Source organism: Chroicocephalus ridibundus, chromosome 6, assembly GCF_963924245.1.
Source record: "Chroicocephalus ridibundus chromosome 6, bChrRid1.1, whole genome shotgun sequence".
In the NCBI taxonomy this organism is placed as follows: Eukaryota; Metazoa; Chordata; class Aves; order Charadriiformes; family Laridae; genus Chroicocephalus; species Chroicocephalus ridibundus.
Genome location: NC_086289.1, coordinates 2,382,414 through 2,393,287, shown reverse-complemented (window position 1 = coordinate 2,393,287; position 10,874 = coordinate 2,382,414). Strand labels below are relative to the sequence as shown.

The following is a 10,874-nucleotide window of genomic DNA, read 5'->3' as shown; positions in this document are numbered from 1 at the left end:
GAAAATCAGCGTCAGTGACAATTTCACTCAGTGAAATCTTAATTTTGATTCCCGCTTTTGAAAGTCGTGTTTGTCTCAGGAATTTTTCTTAGAAGACCTTTTAGCCTTTTAGTACCAGACTGACTTCTCAAGTTGTTAATAATTCTCCCTTACAATATGAAGACACTCCATTTTTATTTCCATATAAATTTGAATTAAAATTCACATTTGTTCACATTCGTGTGCCAGAAGGTTTGGTTTTGGGTTTTTTTTGTGCTTTGTTTTGTTTCTTTCCCTTTTTCTCAGAAGTATCCAGCATGGACCACCGCTGCTAAAAAGACACCGGACTAAATGGATCGTTGGCAATCTCACATGCCAATATAATTCCTTTAAATAGAAATGATCTGTTCTTACTCTTGATAAACACATAAGTAAAAGTCTAGTCTTTTCATTTCTGTCTCTTTTCCTGGAGGACTGGGGGATCTCCCACTGCTGTCTGATCTTTTCCTCTGTGTTTTGCAGACGGGGGAATCGCATGCAAGACTCGGCTCTGCGTCCTCTGAAGAGGCAACATGAAAGTCAGCACTTGACTGCACTGAATTTTACAGGGTTTTTTCTCCCAAGTACGATATTGATATCTTTTTATGATATTGATATCTTTTAAGCGAATGGAGTAATTGAGGAATCTTTCTCTAAATTATTGACTGGGCATCTAGAGAAGAGATGAATGAAAAATATCTTTATCCCTGATAAAGGCGTAGGTGAATTGAGTTAATCTTATGGCTTCCGACGTGACCCTTTCCAGTATTATTTAGGGCGAACCTTTCTGTGCTAAGCCCATGGGGAGGCTGGGGGGGGGGGGGGCGGGGAGGAAGGATAGCCTCAATTTTGGTGCTAGGCACCTGAGATGAGATTTTCCATGTTTCTCAATAATTTTTCTATGAAATCGGGAGAGAGAAGCAGGAGGAGGGAGCAGAATTAAAAAAACATAATAACTTGGCAGTGCTTTGCCTTCCTCTTTGTGGCCTTTTGGTATTTGGCAATAATAATTATGGCATTTTAGGTAGAAAATTTTGGGGGTGAGGAGCTGGAGGAGAGCCCCATGGACACCAGCAGGAGCAGAGAGCCCCGGGAAAGTCCCGGCTGGTCCGGCAGCGGTGGTGTGTCGGCTCGGGGACATTTCTGGTCTGGAAACACCCAGCGGGATGCGTGTGCAGCTCGGAGCGACTGAGAGAGGCTAAAAGCATCTCAGCTCACTTACCAGGCTTATTTTTTGGACAGCCTGAATTTGTTCTGGAGGAAAAAAAAAAAAAAAAAGGTAAGGGAAAACATATAAATAGTTCTGTATTTATAGGAGAAGTTTAGAAGGAAGGAAGACACTGTGACAGGTTTTCTTCTTCCTGTAATGTCTCCTTGCATCGTTTCAGTAAAAAAAAGGAGACTTTAAATATCTGCTTTTCTCTATATGTAAAATTACTGTGATACAAATTTGATCACATTTGCAAGGATTAAAGGATTTGATCTGCAGAATGCATTCTCTTCCTAAGCATGACAAATGGAAGCAATTTACAGATGGCTTCTGAATGTATTTCTGAAATTATTTTCCTGTTCTGGGTTGCTTTGGTTTGTGGTTTTTTTTTGTTTTGTTTTGTTTTGTTTTTGTTTTTTCCCCCCTTCTTGTGTGCCACTAGGGATCAGCATATTTTTAGCTATTTAAGCAATCATAATGTCAACACAGGGGCTTAAACAAGGATCCTGCATAACTATTGAGTAGCCAAATTACTCACGACTGGTAAAACAAAACGAATAAAAGTCAGGCCTGAAGGCACTGAGAAAGCAAATTTTTGCATCCAGCCGTCATTTTCCCTTGTTTTTTTTCTGAGTTTTTGGGCATCTCTGCATTTCCATTATGTTAGTTTTATTTCCCCACAAGACCCTCCTTTTTATGGCACAAAAATTAGTGTGTACTATAGGAGTACACCTTCCTAAACCTGTTTTGTATACACATCTTCAAGGCCAAAAGAAGTAGCAGGATGTCCTCGAACTTCCACGTTGCGGTATTAAATTAAAATAAATATAGATTTTTACATTTTATCAATTTCTGGTTCTGTGAAGCCTGTCCACTCGTTCACTTTTACAAACTGACTAAGCTTTCTATTTCGTATCTGAGAGGACTCGGGAGATTTGCGGAGGAGATTCCTACCTTTGAAGAAGTTCTCCCTCCTCTAACACACACTTGTTTGCTGACTCCCCTGGTCAGTCTTCAAGGTCATTAATGGTTGGAAATTGCCGGTCAAAGAAACCTCACCATTTTCTCCTCTGCCTCTTTATGCTCTGATTTTTGGTCCCACCCGGGCTCAGGCAGCGATTCCCACACATCTGTGTTTTACACATCTCAGCCACCCTGTGTCCTTGTCCAAGGCTTTTACATCGCTACAAACGAAACGTGATAAATGAGCGTTTGCACACTGTAATAATTGTGTTTTTCTTCTGAGGACGTTACAGAAAAGCTGATTTTATCAGCACATCCGAAAGTGGGTTTCCTGCTTAAAAATGACTGCACCAGCGTCAGAGCTTAGAGATTTCTGCTGCTGTGAAATATAGAGGGGCTTGAGATGAAATGAATATATCAGGAAATTCAAAGTTAGTGGTAACTTCTTGAATTAAATATTTCTGTTTTTTCTTGAAAGCATCCAAATCTCAAGACCAAAACATAAATATCTTATCAATCATTATCAAGCTTTTCTTTTATGTATGTCCACAGTACTAATTTGCTTTTTAGTAACAAATTTTTAGTACTTTTTAGTAACTGAACTTTAAGTAACAAGAGCTCCGTTCATCTGATTTAGGATTTTATCAAGGAGATTATGGTCCAAATCATGAATCCACCTTTTGCCTGCAAGTAGGTCTTTGGAGTTTCAGTGATCATTGAGAAGAACAAACGTAAGCAAGGAACAAATAAAAAATTTAACATTTAGATATAGAGAAGAATCTTTATGCCCTCTACTTTTTTTAACTAATCAAAGAAAACGTTAATTTCAAATCAAGGATAAAACAGTTTTGTACAGCAACATGGGAATTCGTGTAGAGGTAATAGTTGTAAGTCATTTCGACTCCTTATAAAAAGAAATGGAAATAAAATATCCATTGTTTAATGCTAACAAAAAGGGAGAAAACAGAAAAAGGAGGGAGAGATAATCCAAGAGCAAGTGTTTTTGCATGGCTCTTTCTGCTCAATTTTTGGTGTCATTAGAGAAATCTCTTACAGAGCAGGAAAAACTGTGTGGCCAAGTGAAGAGAGCTTGGTGGTACCAAAGCCCAAGTTCCGTCTCAAGAGCCAGGGTGTGACAGGACCGAGGGAGAGAGTGTGCGCACGTGAGGGGGAAAAGGGCATTGCTTGGGTGACGGAAAGCTTTGGCAAACATCTTTTCAGCAGCTAGACAGTTGCTTGTAACTCTGGCTTCTCTTTAGCTGAAATTTTTGTGGCAGAAGGGAAAAAAACCAACACCCTTCATTAGCCTTGTAAATCCTGGCCTAGAAAACCCCGGGGAGCTTGCTCCCAAGAAAAGGAATCCTTTGCACAATAACTGCACGTTTTCAATCAGTCCTCTTGATCCCTGCTCTTGCTTATTCCCAAGAATCTGCCAAGTCTGTTGAACTTCCTCATAGTGACCCTCCCATTTAATTCATGGGCCATTTTGTATTTACAGAGAGGTCAATAAAAGCTTTCCAGAGCTGCAAACCTCTCTGTAATGGTTGTCCTGAGCAATACAGCCTGAAGAGCCCCAACAGGAAATTGGTAAAGCAGCAGCCAATTTCCTTTTGCTTTTTTACAGCCTTTTGGTCTTCCTGCTCTGTTCATATCCCCACTGCTGAATTATTCTAGAAATGGTGGGATATTTCCCGTGCCACATATGGAGGAGAGCTCATATCATTCACAGAATTTTATGCAAGGTTAATCAAACATCAGATTTATTCAATTAATAATAGTCGTTACGTTAAAGCACAAGGCCACTGATGAAATTTGGTTTCTGCTCTGTTTTTCTTTTCTGTCACTGTGTGACTTTGGACCAACTATTTTACTGATCTTTTGTTATCCTTGCTTAAAACGTGGGCAATGCCTATGTATATTCCAGGCTGAGGTGCTTTGAAATCTTTGGGTGCAGGGAGCGATGCGCTGCCATTATAGCCCTGAACTTCTGCCGTCCTCTCCAGCATCTGAACATGGAAAAGAATATCTTTTTTTTGAGGAGCGAGGGGATGGCATTATGAAATATTTTGGGTTAATAAAGCTGCTTCACAAAGGCTGCAACCACACTGGCAATAACTCATTGGAACAGATCTGTAAAGTGAAATTGTTGGTACCGAGTACCAGATGTCCACAATAAATGCGTTTCCAGGTTGTTCCCTTCAGGTGATGGTGAGTCTGGTCCTGCTGACGCAGACCCGTTGCTGGCTGGAACATGTCTTCTGGTTTAGTTTTGCCCAGAAGGGATCCAGTTCGTGTGCTTCACGACAGCTGTGTGATGGCAACCACATCGGGGAAGTGGGGACGCCTGGGAGATGGCCTTCAAAAGCACGCTCCCAACCCGAACTCAATCAATGGCGGGGATGCGCAGAGGGACTTTCCTACTACACCTGTGCTCAGCAGCACAGCAGCCACCTCACCCACCGTCCCGGGAGAAGAGTGCAGAGCACTAAATTAGACGCCCGGGCTGCCTTTACGGTGCCTGGGGAGTGTTTAGCATCTTGGAAAGCCCTAGTTACCCATGACAGTAAAGGTCCTCAGTGCCCGGGCTAATCAATAGGAAATGCTGATGTTAGAGGCACCTAATCCCACACCTCCCTCAGCCTCATGACTCGCAGCCTCGGTCCTTTGATTAAGGTAGCTGGTTACACGCAATCTCCCCCAAAATAAGCAGAATAGAGGAAGGGCAGACCAAGCAGGTGGTGGTGGTTGTGTGTGTTCTTTGCTATGATAATAGAATGATCACGGCACAAAGTTTTGATCTCTGCTCTTGTAACTTTTCTGTATTTTCTTCAATGACTACTTAATGTAAAATAAATAAGAAAGTCCTTGAACTTGGTCAGGGTCTCCTTTCTCTCAAGGAAGTGCCCTAATTGCATGTAGGCTAGTATATCTAGCTGTAAGGATGTCGTTATGTTCTGAAAAGTAGAACATTGCCAGCAGAAGGCACATGCTTTTAACCCAAATAGCTGGAAAAAAAAAATCGTTCAGGAAGTTAGAGAGAAATTAGACTCTGCTTCTTCCCTGGCTGGTGTGAACCCCCCTGACAATGAGCCTTTGTGTACCAGGAGGGGTTCCCCCTCAGCTGTGTTTGGGAAGGAGAAACCTCCCATTTTGTGTTTTCCAGCTGATCGCGCCGTAAGTGCCTCCCAGGTACAGCTACATGGATGGGGGCTTCTAGTCTGGGTTATTTTGACAAGATGTAGGGCCTTAGTGTGGGTGTAAAGCCATATTTAAAATGAGAAATGACCCAAACTCATATTTGAAGAGTGGAAGACTACAGGATCAGCTCAGAATTAGGCAGATGAGCAGGAACTTTGAATTGAATTGATTTAGACTTGGACACTGCAAACTTCCCAAGTGCTGCATCTGTATCGCTGTTATGTCCTATTAACCAAAATGATGTCCTTGCCATTGTTCAAGACATGGACGTTGCTGTAGGTCCCAGTGTCAGAAAGAAGGATGTCACTGATGACGTTTCCGTAGCCATGGTACACTGTTTTCTCAGCATTGTCAGTTTCTTTGTCTTTAGACTTCCTCATTTTCCATATATTATATGGGAATAAGAAATATTCTAAATTGCGATTATTAAAGAAAAAAATACCGGTGGAGCAGTAGCACTTATATTAATTTTGCTTCATGTACAGATATAATTCAGGCTCACGTGTGAAGTTTTCCTGTAGCACTCAAGGCCACTGGTCCTTTGATTCTGACTTTTGAAGCCTGAGAAGAAAACACGAATCTGAATAATCGGGCTTGTGATTCCCTGAATTTATTCACTTATGGAAAGAAATGAAGCAAAATCAGGTCTCTCATGTGGAGAAGACTGCAGTCATAAACTCTAAAACGATTGGATTATCTGTCTTGTCTTGTATTATCTTTTGTGCTAGTTACGTATTGTTTCAAAGCTACAAAAATAACAGCTCTTCTGTCTGAAATATTTTTCTTAGTTTTGCCTCTTGGTCATAAAAAGTAATGTGAGACTTTTGTCTTGTAAGGTTTCTTGTAGGTTTTAGCTCTTCTTTGAGTCTTCAGTCTTGGGTTTGATTTTTGTCAGTTAACCTCACACCTCAAATAGAGATTTTCTCTCCAGGCTACAACTTTGATTCTTCTAGTCAATCCCAAACTTAGCAAAACTATGGATGTGCATATTCTTTTTTTCATAATTATCAAGTTTATTTATTTTATTTTTTTTCTTCTCCCCTTCAGGATCTTTCTGGCAAGGACTGCGCTCTCCTGGGTTTCAAGGCTGCGAGAATTACAATTCATTCAGAGTTCAAGCCTTTGTTTAAGACAATGTCCTCAGGGTTGTGAGGTATGTTAAATGGCAGAAGGAAAACTAATGTTCTGGGTCTTGCGTTCAGCGGCATTGTATCAGGTGTGTCGTGGAACATCTACTCCCGCCCCACTTAGGCATCCAGACCTCGACTTCACAGAAGTCACTTCTGCAACCAGGCGGAGTTTTGTGGGCTTTCTCTTGGACATTGGCCATATTGAAGCATCAGGGCCTCACATGCAACCAAAACCACAGCGTAGGATTATCTCAACTCAGGCTCAGGTCAATTATTTATTCCTTTTCTCTTTAAGGAAATGACTGGAGCATGACTCAGCCCACTGCTAATCCTGACCCGACGTGAGGTTGATCCCTGTGTAAAGGACGGCACGGGACCTCCCCACAGCTCTGGTTCTTGACATTGTGTATGTGTATTTTAGTGGTCTACAAGGAGCTACAAAATGCTACAAGGAGAATTTTTTAATTTTTATTTTTTGTTTGGTTTTTTTTTCCCCCCAATATAAGATCCTTGTAGCCAAAAGACTTTGTAGAAGCAGTTGATACCTGGAAAGAAGAACATCCTCTACCAGGTCAGCAGCTTGCTTACCTCAGGCATTGCCAAGCGATTGTCGGTTTTTAGGAGACCCCCACCACACCTATCTCGCGCCACACATTTCTCCCTACATTAGCACGGGACCGTTTGTGCAGGAGGGGTCGAGCTGAGCCTGGCAGTGATGTCCCAGAGATGTGAAGCCCCAGCTCCCAGCAGCACCCACAGCCCCCAGTCAGGGAGCCCCTGGTGCTGCTGAGCCCCCAGCAGAGGAATTTGGGTGTAGCGAGCTCCGTGTCTCAGCTTTCCAGGCTGGAGGTTCCTCCCCCTTTTCTTTTTAAGGAAACATTCTGATATGATATTTTCTCCCTTTGTGGGAAATGTCAACATTTATGAAATGGGAGCAAACTGTTTAAATTTTTTATAGACTGAAAAGATTAAGCTTTGGCCAGCTCCAGTCAAAATTTCCCTGGTTCCCCGTAAGCAAATGAATTTGAGTGAAAAAGCGTAGTTGTCTGTAGCACTGCACGAAGAAAGCCATCAACTTGTTCCCTGCAGTCCTACCTTGTTACTTGAGTATGCATAGGAATCCGAGGTGTATCTTTATAGGGCTGTATTTCCACGACCTCCAGTATTCTTTCTCTCATTTGCTATTTTATTTTGTTACCTGGATACAGCTATGAGTCTAGTGGCACTTTAAAAAACTATTGCTTGTATATGCTCCAATTGCAGTTCTGATGAAGGAGATGAGATAAACCGGTGTTCTCATCTATGCGTCTCAGACACAATAAGGACAGATAAAGAAATGCAAAGAGCATTGCAAAACACTATTTATTACTATTTTCAGTGGTGGTGAGTACTCCAAATGAATCCCTGTACAGCTGAACTTTCGCACAGTCGGTGCTGTTGGGACCTCAGCAGACCATAGCCATTCAGTTCACTTCTGTATCTGAATCCCTCATAAAAAAAGAACACCCAGACTTAGGGTGGAATTTGTTTTAATCAAATATTTGTGTCTTATATGGAGGCTTTAAAATAATCACTGTCCAGTGGTAAGCGATACACCACGGCGTACTGAAAAACATTTCCAAATTTGCTGGAATGTGATCACTGAGGAGTTCATTTTCTACAAGGTCTTAAAATACAGCCATGTAGTAAAAAACCTTTATTTCATTGTCTGGCTATTCTGCCAACTCCCTTCCTTCCTGGAATGTTTATTAAATTGTTTCATGCGGTCCGTAAATATATATATATATATATACACACACACACATATATAAACATATTCTTCTATTACCTCAGAAGGCTGGGTGGGCTGCCAATCGCATCCTAGTTTGGGAGGAATTGGTGCTTGTGCTAGAATTTTAGCTACATGCTAAGATGTGACAAAACAAGTTTGTTCTCCCTGTGAGAGGTTTGCCCTCCCTGCTGATGAGTGAATCTGGATTAGGGAGCTTGTGCCGATCAAAATACACTGATCTCTCTTTTTTCTTTTCTTTCATTATTTTTGTTTGGGTTTGTTTTTCTTTTTTTTTAACCAAGAGCACACAATATTGACTCGACAATTCCAACCCAGCTGCCTGGCAGTGTTAATCAATGATCTCTGCTTGCTCACAACGTACTACCAGCGTTAGATCATGGTGACAAGAGCAGAACAAGCCCGGTGCAGCCTTGGCGTAAATGATCGCTCTCCTAGTCACTGTGAACTGCATTCGGAGCAAATATTGTTTTCTGCCTCTTAGAAACAAAATAATAACTGCTTCTTCTTCTTCTTCTTCTCTTCTCTTCTCTTCTCTTCTCTTCTCTTCTCTTCTCTTCTCTTCTCTTCTCTTCTCTTCTCTTCTCTTCTCTTCTCTTCTCTTCTCTTCTCTTCTCTTCTCTTCTCTTCTCTTCTCTTCTCTTCTCTTCTCTTCTCTTCTCTTCTCTTCTCTTCTCTTCTCTTCTCTTCCCTTCCCTTCCCTTCCCTTCCCTTCCCTTCCCTTCCCTTCCCTTCCCTTCCCTTCCCTTCCCTTCCCTTCCCTTCCCTTCCCTTCCCTTCCCTTCCCTTCCCTTCCCTTCTCCCCTTTCTCCTATCTCTTCTTTCACAAACTTTTTCATATTTCTAAAAACTGCACCCATCGAGATATTCTTTTGCCTTCCGTAGTTCAATAATCAAATCTCTATTGTTTCACTACTCTTAATGACGGTTCTGTAAGATCCTTGCTTGTTACATCTGAAAATTGAATAAAACATTCCTTTGTGCTGACAGCTTCATTGTAGTCAGTGTTCAAAATATCAAAGGATGAATGCTAAATGTTCATAATGTGAAGTGTCAAGAGTGCAATCTGGGATAATAGAATACATGTCTTGCAAACTTGCACTTTAATATGGCAAACTACTTGGTCAGCAAGCAAATTAATTCATTTATGATTAGATATTATTGCAAGCAGTGGGTCAGCTTTTGCAGGCAGCTCTGTCTGCTCTTGAATTTTGCTGCCACGCGGTATCTTCTGTATTTGTAGATGCCTACCAGAAAATGAGTGGGTGGTCTCAGTTTAAGGGAATGATTTCAGTGGTTTCCCTTATATATATCCATTCACTGTGGGGGGGTCGTAAGCTTTTTTTCCCAATCCACGTTCGCTGTTCAGAGGGACTAAAAAACATTTGCTGTAATTATCTGGTTATCCTTTTTAAATACCAATTGTGGTGCTGTATGAATTGATCGTGCAGATGTTTAAAACACGAACAGACGAATAGGGTGAAATGTTGTCAGTGGCATGTTGTCTCCCACAGTTCCACAAAGAAACTTGAACATATTTCCTGGCAGAGCTGCTCATTTTCCCAGGGCAGATATTTGCAAGCCTACCTCTGTAGTTTGTGAATATCAAAATGAATGGTAAATATTAACCTCTGAGAGCTAGAATAATGTGAAAAATTACAAAAGTAAATGTTAGCAGAAATATCTGTTACACAGGCAGAGAGAGAGACAGCACTGAAAGGATTTATGTTCTGTTTTGAGTCTTGGCTCGCACACGAAAGTTGTGAATCTTTCGATTGAAAGAAAAGTAAGGTTCAGTTTTTCAAAAGCAGCCTTGAAGGTTTGTTTTTCGGAGTTCAGCGACCTGATTGAAAGAACAGCTCTCTGTAAAAATAATTATGGAAGAGGGAAAAAAGAAAATATTTGACGTACTGTAAAAGTTACAACTGCAACAGATTTTCATTCTCTTGTAAAAAAAAAAAAAAGAAAACAACAGAAAAACCCAGAACCAACCCAAAACAAATGGATTAACAGATTTTATTGCTCTCTTTCTAGAAGAAAAAAAGGAAATTCGGTAACCCCTTTTTGAGTTGGTTGACTGTGTTCTCCTCGATTGATCCTACTTATGAAGAGCACCCATCTGTAACTTATTATTTCATCTGTTGATAATGTCCCATAGACGGGTATTTTGTGGTCCTTAGTGATACCAGAATGGGGTTACATAAGCAATTGCCAAAACCAAGGCCTTAGGTGGAATAATTTGGAACTATTTGCATAACAATTGTTTAAGCAGAGATGCAACACCAATCCATATATTTTTAGAGACGGAGTCCTGGTTTTTGGGTGTGGCGTGCGTTGGGCTTGGACATCTCTCAGAGATATGCCTGTTACATCACTGCCCTGGTTTTAAGTGAATTTCAACAAAAAATGATGTATATATTGCAGTGACAAAAGAATTTCGGGTGCCTTGCAGCAGTTGGGATGCTTTCTGTTTTCGTAAAGACGTTCCCGAAGTGAATCCTGCTCCTTCGCTGCACGGTATTGGCACAAAGTACAGTGTCTCTCTGACGAAGCCCTTCTCAGCACA

The 10,874-nt window shown here is 41.2% G+C and overlaps 1 long non-coding RNA gene across 1 annotated transcript; it reads left to right on the top strand.

The window, feature by feature from the left end:
• Positions 1-881: 881 nt before the first annotated feature.
• LOC134517315 (uncharacterized) lies at positions 882-9,024 on the top strand. Its single transcript, XR_010071600.1, has 3 exons — positions 882-1,297; positions 6,437-6,542; positions 6,815-9,024. It is a non-coding gene; the product is annotated as an uncharacterized LOC134517315 (long non-coding RNA).
• Positions 9,025-10,874: the final 1,850 nt, after the last annotated feature.